Source organism: Suncus etruscus, chromosome 5 (genome assembly GCF_024139225.1).
Source record: "Suncus etruscus isolate mSunEtr1 chromosome 5, mSunEtr1.pri.cur, whole genome shotgun sequence".
Classification (NCBI taxonomy): domain Eukaryota; kingdom Metazoa; phylum Chordata; class Mammalia; order Eulipotyphla; family Soricidae; genus Suncus; species Suncus etruscus.
The window spans coordinates 85,822,918-85,832,246 of NC_064852.1; the positions used below are offsets into that span (position 1 = coordinate 85,822,918).

General features: G+C 34.0%; 1 non-coding gene across 1 annotated transcript; it reads left to right on the forward strand.

Annotated features, from left to right (window-relative positions):
- The first annotated feature begins 1,761 nt into the window (after window positions 1-1,761).
- LOC126010316 (U1 spliceosomal RNA) lies at window positions 1,762-1,927 on the forward strand. Its single transcript, XR_007496394.1, has one exon. It is a non-coding gene; the product is annotated as a U1 spliceosomal RNA (small nuclear RNA).
- The last annotated feature ends 7,402 nt before the right edge of the window (window positions 1,928-9,329 follow it).

The window sequence follows — 9,329 nt, forward strand, 5'->3', positions numbered from 1 at the left end:
GGTGAGGAACAGGGCTTGAGTGGATTGCACATATCTTGCCTGTGCAAGGTCCTGGATTAAAACACCAATGCAGCATGTGCCACACACACACACACACACACACACACACACACACACACAATACAACTAGGTTAAGCCTAATGGCCCCTGAACATGGCTGGAAATGAAACCAATGAGTTCATTTGTCCCCCCAAAAGTGATCCTCAGATGTGTAAAATATAAGTTCTATGATAAAACTGATTATTTCAGAAAACTGAAAGTTTGAATATAATCAAGAAATAAATAAGCAAAGTTGACACAAAATCCTAAAGAAATATCTACCTTAAGCAGGACATTTTTGTCTAGAAAATTCTTAAAGATAGGACATGGAATATGACATGAAATTAAAGATAGCAAAATTCTGCCACTGTAATTTGAATCAGAATTAACTTGTGTTAACAGTAAAGTTATTCTAAAATAAGCACTATTTATTTTCCATTTTTATCTTCTGATTCCTCTTGCTTTCTTATCTGTACTCAAAAGTATTAAGTTTACTTTAAATACAATTCAAGGTTATTGCTTTATTGCAAACTGACTTGAATCTGAAACTAGTCTTTTTAGGGGCACCATCTGTTGTTCATGACACTTTAAATGAAGGAGATTTCAGTTGCTAAATATTCCACAGAAACATATGAAGAAAATTCAAAGGGTTTGAATTTCTATGAAAATAGAATATACCCTAAGATGAAATGAAACTCTATTCAAAGTGTTTACAATACAAAGTATTTACTTATATTTGACATATATAATTTTTCTGGAAAAACAAAATAGCACATGAATTAGAACAAGTCTTTCATGAAGAAAAGAATAATAAAAATCAATGAGATTATTAGTTGTAATCCTGGAAGGACAGAAACAAGTGAAAATCAATCATCTTCCCCCTAATAAATGGCTTTGAAAAGGCTAATAGATTCCTTCTAACTTCATCACAGCTAAAATATAATTCTGTTATGCAAGATCATATATAAACTGGCCAATTTTTATGGAAAATGGTATGAAGACTTTTCAAAATATTATGAATAGGCCTGCTATATAATGCTGTAATTTCACATATGGGTATCTATCAAAAACCACAAAATATACATTTAATAATATGTACTTCTATGCTTACTAAAGCACTAGATATAATAGTTAAGATATGAAAAAGCACCAGTGCCCAATAGTACATAAAAATATGATCCATATACAATTGCAATGGTACTTCAGAGAAGATGAATATTTGGTAGTTATAATCTTGATGGAAATGGAAGATATAATGTTGAATATAATGACTCAGAAGAAAAAATAAGTACTAAATGATTAATTTCATACGTGAAAATAGCAAAACCAAACAAAAGAGACAAAGTCAAGTAAAATGAACTGCTTGGTTTGGGAGAAGCTCACCTCAAGGAGGGGTGAGTGCGGTTAGAACATTAACAACAACCATGACAATGTTGAGTGAGAGAAGTAGAATGCCTGACTTGAATACAGGCAGAGAGTGTAGGTGGAGGGAGATGGGGTACATTGGTGGTGGGAATGTTGCACTGGTGAAAGGGGTATTCTTTTTGTGACTGGTTCAGTATGGAGGTTACCAGAGAGGTGGGATCTACTGGATGATTTATATTGGTACTTGGGAAATGAGTATGATGTAGTATTGTTCATTTGAAGAGGTATAAAGCTATAATACTGGAATATATATGACGTTGTAAAGTAATGTTATTTCCTCTATTAAATATAAATGCAATACTTATCTGAAAGGGAAGATACCATGATCACAAAGATAGTTTCCACAGGGTGAGGCTCATCCATTGCACTCCAGATGTGTTACGACCTCTGTGATTTTACCATAAGTGAGAAACATAACTGCATTATTTGTGGTAATAGGTAACTGTGTTCACACTCTCCCCTGAAAAAAATAAAAATAAATGCACAAGAGTATATATATATGAATGTTATATAAAATGAATAAATATATAACATATAAAATGTTATATCCACATATATAAATATTATATAAATATATAAATAGCATTTATATAAGTAAGTGATGCCCAAGGACAGAGCATTGGAGGGCAAATAGAAGTGATTAATCACATTTCTCAGGCCTCAGCAATTCTTTTTAAAATGATTTGAAAGTGTTGGAATATCTCATAGAGTAATTGCTAAATACTGTTTAAAATCCCTTGCAAATAAGACATTATCACACAATTGTTTAGTACTTCAGAATATCTATTAGTGATTCTATGAATTCTTTGGATAAAGGGTTTTCAAGAACAACTCTAGCTGACTATTATTAAAAAAAATAAAAGAGCTGCCATCTTTTGTGAACCACTCTGATCTATAATAATCTACCCTGTCAATAAACCAGTTAAACTGTGGCTTTGTCAGAAAACCTGGGTCAGAAAGTATTATTGTAGATTGTCATTTCTGCTCTCTACATGGTACACTACACATCATTTTAAAATGATATGCTGCATTCAATATTTTATATGACTGAAGGATAACTGTAGGCTTGAATTTATTGCCACAGATACTTGCAACTAAATCATATGATATTAGTTCAAAAGCTATGTTTAAAATAGAAGTAGCAAAACTGATGATAGAATATTTTATATGGAAATTTATTTGTCTCTTTTTCTAATTTACTGCTTCATAGTGATCTAGAATATTTTGCACCTAGAAAATTGTTTGACATATTTCCATATAATGTAATTCTATTGGAGTCGGAAAACTTCTTCCCTTTATAAAAAATCTTTATCTTGTTTCAGTTTTATCTTGGAATTGCTAACATTTGAATAAGAGGTCTTGGCAAAATAATAAAAAATGAAGAGATCATTTTCAATATAGTTGAGGGAAAAATAGAGATCAAAAGGTTTGTTATGTTTAACCTAGAATTACTGATCTATAACACAAATATTCATTCTGAATTTTAGTTAATTTTTTATTTCATTGTCATCAGCTTTTTTCAGAAACTTTGCCAGCATTAACCCTCAACAACAAATATTCAATTTTTAAATCAAGCAACTTCATTAAAAGAAAATAGCTTTTCAAGATACTGTATCATTTAGTTTAGAGTACTCAATAAGACATGAGTTTTCTTACTTAAAAGAATGAGTAAGGATTATACAACATTACATAAAACATTTATTTACTTGCAACAAAAATATTGACTGACAAGATCCTGAAAACAAATTTATTGACAAAATATTTTGTTTTTCTTTCTGAAATGTTTTGGCAGACTAACAAAGTAAGGGAAGAGAGTCTATAGGCTGTTCTATTTATTTTCTCATAACTTTAAAAGAACCTTGTAATTTGATATAGGGATCACCAATTAATTACTCTACCTCCAAGTTGTCTAACAATCAGTTACTGAGATATTGTGGTTTCTGTGTTGTAATAAAATCAAATTAGCAAAACAATTTTTTACAATCATGTTGTACAACATTCTCAATTTATAAAGCATCATAAAGCATTTAGGTTTGCATGTCAATAGGTTGGAGTAATAAAATATCTTAATACTCTATAAGAAGAATATACATTCATCAAATACATAATTGCCTACTAAACATTTATCTATTAATAACTTTTAATGGCATTGTGTCTAATATAATAATTCAAGTAGATATAAATCAAGAAGAGAGATAATCCAGGGAGCTGAGGATCCAGGTATGTGTGTCTTTCATTCAAGTAAAGATAAAATGATGATATAAAGTGAAGATAAAGTAAATTAAATAATGTTTAGGTCTCATTCCCTTCCCACCTCCATAAATTAAAAATTATGACACTTGTCAGCAACCAGGGGGATGACGGGATAAGAAACAACTTTCTTGTTCATATACTCTCTCAAACAAAATACTACATGTAAAATAAGATTATTTTAGTTTTCAGAGTCAGATTTACTCTTATTAATTTTTTTCTAGTCATTTTTCCTACTCAGTAGGAAAAAGAAATGTCTTGAGAAAATTGGCTGAAATGAAGTCTGTGTAAACTTGTTGAAGATAATATTAGGGAAATGAATTTAAGAATGCTGGTGTATCTGTGTGTGCCCAAAACATAAACACATTATTTGACAAAGTTATCTCGGTAAAGCAGGGAGAGGGAAACAAAGCTGATGGGAAAATGCTCAAGCACAAGAGCAAAGAGACCTCTGAGTCTATAAAGTTGATATAACTGCAACAGTTGGTATATAGCAAGAAGTGAGATGGGAAATATATAAAACAGAAAGAGTAGAGTATTAGAAAGAATAAAAGTTGTCAGGAACATACTATGACAAAGTATGATAATTGTAACTTTAATGATTAGAAATAAAGCCAAATAAACAAAATATAAAGAACCATTCTATCTTCAGCTAAAAGCAGAAAATATTTGCAAATACAAGACTTTGAACAAGACTTTTATGAGAGTTTTTGTTCTCATTAATATATAATGACATTATACATGGAATATTACACACGTTATAGGCTAGGGTATAGCTAGTGTAGAGAATAGGTTTACAGACTTATACAGGCATTGCTAATTCCCAGGTATCACAAATAAATCATCCACCAAATGAATCTTTATCCATGAAGTTAATTATCTTGATGAATTTATGTATGTTATCAGCAAACAGGATCAGTTGTATGTCTGACTTGATGTAAGCTTTATTAGGATTATTAGGAAAACTATGAATAAACTTTACCAAATCGATATTTAAACAAAATAGCCCTGAGATGTGACTCTGTAGTAAAGAAGTTGCTTTGTCACTCATAACTCTCTAGGCTGCTCCACCCCACATCAGATTTTGAATCTATAGGCACTGCCTTCGGGACCCCAAGAAGCACAAGTGAGAAATTACTAACTTAGAGTCATCCAATAATCTTGGTACACAGTAACCTAATGTGCAAGTACTACAAATAATTTGTGATATTCAGACATTAAACAACAAAAGAAAGGAAAAGGGCAAAATGATTTTTAAAAAATTTCAGGGGACATTTGTGGCAGGAAATGTTCACTTATGAAGGAATGGATGTTGAATATTACATGATAATAAATCATAAACAACTTTGTAACTGTATCTCACATAGATTCAAATTAGAAAATTGATTTTTTTTTGTAGAAAACAACTTATTTTTATTCATTTATTGTTTTTTTCTTTTTTTTTAAAGTTCTTTTTTTTTGCATATTTTTTTTTATTTAAACACCTTTTTTTTTTTTTTAAATTTGAAAATATTTAATTCCTGTTAGTTCTTATTCTAGGTTGTAAGCTTCTTTTTTTTTTTTTTTTGCATATTTTTTTTTATTTAAACACCTTGATTACATACATGATTGTGTTTGGGTTTCAGTCATAAAAGGAACACCACCCATCACCAGTGCAACATTCCCATCACCCAAGTCCCAAATCTCCCTCCTCCCCACCCAACCCCTGCCTGTACCCTAAACAGGCTCTACATTTCCCTCATACATTCTCAATATTAGGACAGTTCAAAATGTAGTTATTTCTCTAACTAAACTCATCACTCTTTGTGGTGAGCTTCCTGAGGTGAGCTGGAACTTCCAACTCTTTTCTCTTTTGTGTCTGAAAATTATTATTACAAGGGTGTCTTTCATTTTTCTTAAAACCCATAGATGAGTGAGACCATTCTGCGTTTTTCTCTCTCTCTCTGACTTATTTCACTCAGCATAATAGATTCCATGTATAGGAAAATTTCATGACTTCATCTCTCCTGACAGCTGCATAATATTCCATTGTGTATATGTACCACAGTTTCTTTAGCCATTCGTCTGTTGAAGGGCATCTTGGTTGTTTCCAGAGTCTTGCTATGGTAAATAGAGCTGCAATGAATATAGGTGTAAGGAAGGGGTTTTTGTATTGTATTTTTGTGTTCCTAGGGTATATTCCTAGGAGTGGTATAGCTGGATCGTATGGGAGCTCGATTTCCAGTTTTTGGAGGAATCTCCATATCGCTTTCCATAAAGGTTGAACTAGACAGCATTCCCACCAGCAGTGGATAAGAGTTCCTTTCTCTCCACATCCCTGCCAACACTGTTTATTCTCATTCTTTGTGATGTGTGCCATTCTCTGGGGTGTGAGGTGGTATCGCATCGTTGTTTTGATTTGCATCTCCCTGATGATTAGTGATGTGGAACATTTTTTCATGTGTCTTTTGGCCATGTGTATTTCTTCTTTGTCAAAGTGTCTGTTCATTTCTTCTCCCCATTTTTTGATGGGGTTAGATGTTTTTTTCTTGTAGAGTTCTGTCAGTACCTTGTATATTTTGGAGATTAGCCCCTTATCTGATGGGTATTGGGTGAATAGTTTCTCCCATTCAGTGGGTGGCTCTTGTATCCTAGGCACTATTTCCTTTGAGGTGCAGAAGCTTCTCAGCTTAATATATTCCCATCTGTTAATCTCTGCTTTCACTTGCTTGGAGAGTGCAGTTTCCTCCTTGAAGATGCCTGTAATGTCCTGGAGTGTTTTGCCTATGTGCTGTTCTATATATCTTATGGTTTTGGGGCTGATATCGAGGTCTTTAATCCATTTGGATTTTACCTTTGTACATGATGTTAGCTGGGGGTCTAAGTTTAATTTTTTGCAAGTGGCTATCCAATTGTGCCAACACCACTTGTTGAAGAGGCTTTCCCTGCTCCATTTAGGATTTCCTGCTCCTTTATCAAAAATTAGATGGTTGTATCTCTGGGGAACATTTTCTGAGTATTCAAGCCTATTCCACTGATCTGAGGACCTATCCTTATTCCAATACCATGCTGTTTTGATAACTGTTGCTTTGTAGTACAGTTTAAAGTTGGGAAAAGTAATTCCTCCCATATTCTTTTTCCCAATGATTGCTTTAGCTATTCGAGGGTGTTAATTATTCCAAATGAATTTCAAAAGTGTCTGATCCACTTCTTTGAAGAATGTCATGGTATCTTTAGAGGGATGGCATTAAATCTGTATAATGCCTTGGGGAGTATTGATATTTTGATGATGTTAATCCTGCCAATCCATGAGCAGGGTATGCGTTTCCATTTCCGTGTGTCCTCTCTTATTTCTTGGAGCAGAGTTTTATAGTTTTCTTTGTATAGGTCCTTCACATATTTAGTCAAGTTGATTCCAAGATATTTGAGTTTGTGTGGCACTATTGTGAATGGGGTTGTTTTCTTAATGTCCATTTCATCCTTATTACTATTGGTATATAGAAAGGCCATTGATTTTTGTGTGTTAATTTTGTAGCCTGCCACCTTGCTATATGAGTCTATTGTTTCTAGAAGCTTTTTGATAGAGTCTTTAGGGTTTTCTAAGTAGAGTATCATGTCATCTGCGAACAGTGAGAGCTTGACTTCTTCCTTTCCTATCTGGATTCCCTTGATATCCTTTTCTTGCCTAATCGCTATAGCAAGTACTTCCAGTGCTATGTTGAATAGGAGTGGTGAGAGAGGACAGCCTTGTCTTGTGCCAGAATTTAGAGGGAAGACTTTCAGTTTTTCTCCATTGAGGATAATATTTGCCACTGGCTTGTGGTAGATGGCCTTCACTATATTGAGAAAGGTTCCCTCCATTCCCATCTTGCTGAGAGTTTTGATCAAGAATGGGTGTTGGACCTTATCAAATGCTTTCTCTGCATCTATTGATATGATCATGTGGTTTTTATTTTTCTTGTTATTGATGTTGTGTATTATGTTGATAGATTTACGGATGTTAAACCAGCCTTGCATTCCTGGGATGAAACCTACTTGATCGTAGTGGATGATCTTCTTAACGAGGCATTGAATCCTATTTGCCAGGATTTTGTTGAGGATCTTTGCATCTGCATTCATCAGTGATATTGGTCTGTAATTTTCTTTTTTGGTAACGTCTCTGTCTGGTTTAGGTATCAAGGTGATGTTGGCTTCATAAAAGCTATTTGGGAGTGTTTCGGTTTGTTCAATTTCATGAAAGAGTCTTGCCAAGATAGGCAGTAGTTCCTCTTGGAAAGTTTGATAGAATTCATTAGTGAATCCATCTGGACCTGGGCTTTTGTTTTTCGGCAGACATTTGATTACTGTTTTAATTTCATCAATGGTGATGGGGGTGTTTAGATATGCTACATCCTCTTCCTTCAACCGTGGAAGATTATAAGAGTCCAAGAATTTATCCATTTCTTCCAGGTTCTCATTTTTAGTGGCGTAGAGTTTTTCAAAGTAGTTTCTGATTACCCTTTGAATCTCTGTCATATCAGTAGTGATCTCTCCTTTTTCATTCCTGATACGAGTTATCAAGTTTCTCTCTCTCTCTTTCTTTGTTAGGTTTGCCAGTGGTCTATCAATCTTGTTTATTTTTTCAAAGAACCAACTTTTGCTTTCGTTGATCTTTCGGATTGTTTTTTGAGTTTCCACTTCGTTGATTTCTGCTCTCAGCTTTGTTATTTCCTTTTGTCTTCCTATTCTTGGGTCCTTTTGTTGAGCATTTTCTAGTTCTATTAGCTGTGTCATTAAGCTACTCAGGTAAGCTCCTTCTTCCTTCCTGATGTGTGCTTGCAAAGCTATAAATTTTCCTCTCAGTACTGCTTTTGCTGTGTCCCATAAGTTCTGAGAGTTTGTGTCTTTATTGTCATTTGTTTCCAGGAACCTTTTTATTTCCTCCTTGATTTCATCTCGGACCCACTGGTTATTGAGCATGAGGCTGTTTAACTTCCAGGTGTTAAAGTGTTTCTTCTGAGTCCCTTTGGAATTCACAAATAATTTCAGAGCCTTGTGGTCAGCGAAGGTAGTCTGCAAAATTTCTATCCTCTTGATCTTATGGAGGTATGTTTTATGTGCCAGCATGTAGTCTATCCTGGAGAATGTCCCATGTACATTGGAGAAGAATGTGTATCCAGGTTTCTGGGGATGGAGTGTCCTATATATATCCACTAGGCCTCTTTCTTCCATTTCTCTCCTCAGGTCTAGTATATTCTTGTTGGGTTTCAGTCTGGTTGACCTGTCCAGTGTTGACAAAGCCGTGTTAAGGTCCCCCACAATTATTGTGTTGTTGTTGATATTATTTTTCAGATTTGTCAACAGTTGTATTAAATATTTTGCTGGCCCCTCATTCGGTGCATATATGTTTAGGAGAGTGAATTCTTCCTGCTCTACGTACCCCTTGATTAATATAAAATGTCCATCTTTGTCCCTTACAACCTTCCTGAGTATAAAGTTTGCATTATCTGATATTAGTATGGCCACTCCAGCTTTTTTATGGGTGTTGTTTGCTTGGATAATTTTTCTCCAGCCTTTTATTTTGAGTCTATGTTTGTTCTGACTATTCAGGTGCGTTTCTTGTAGGCAGCAGAAGGTTGGATTGAGTTTTTTGATCC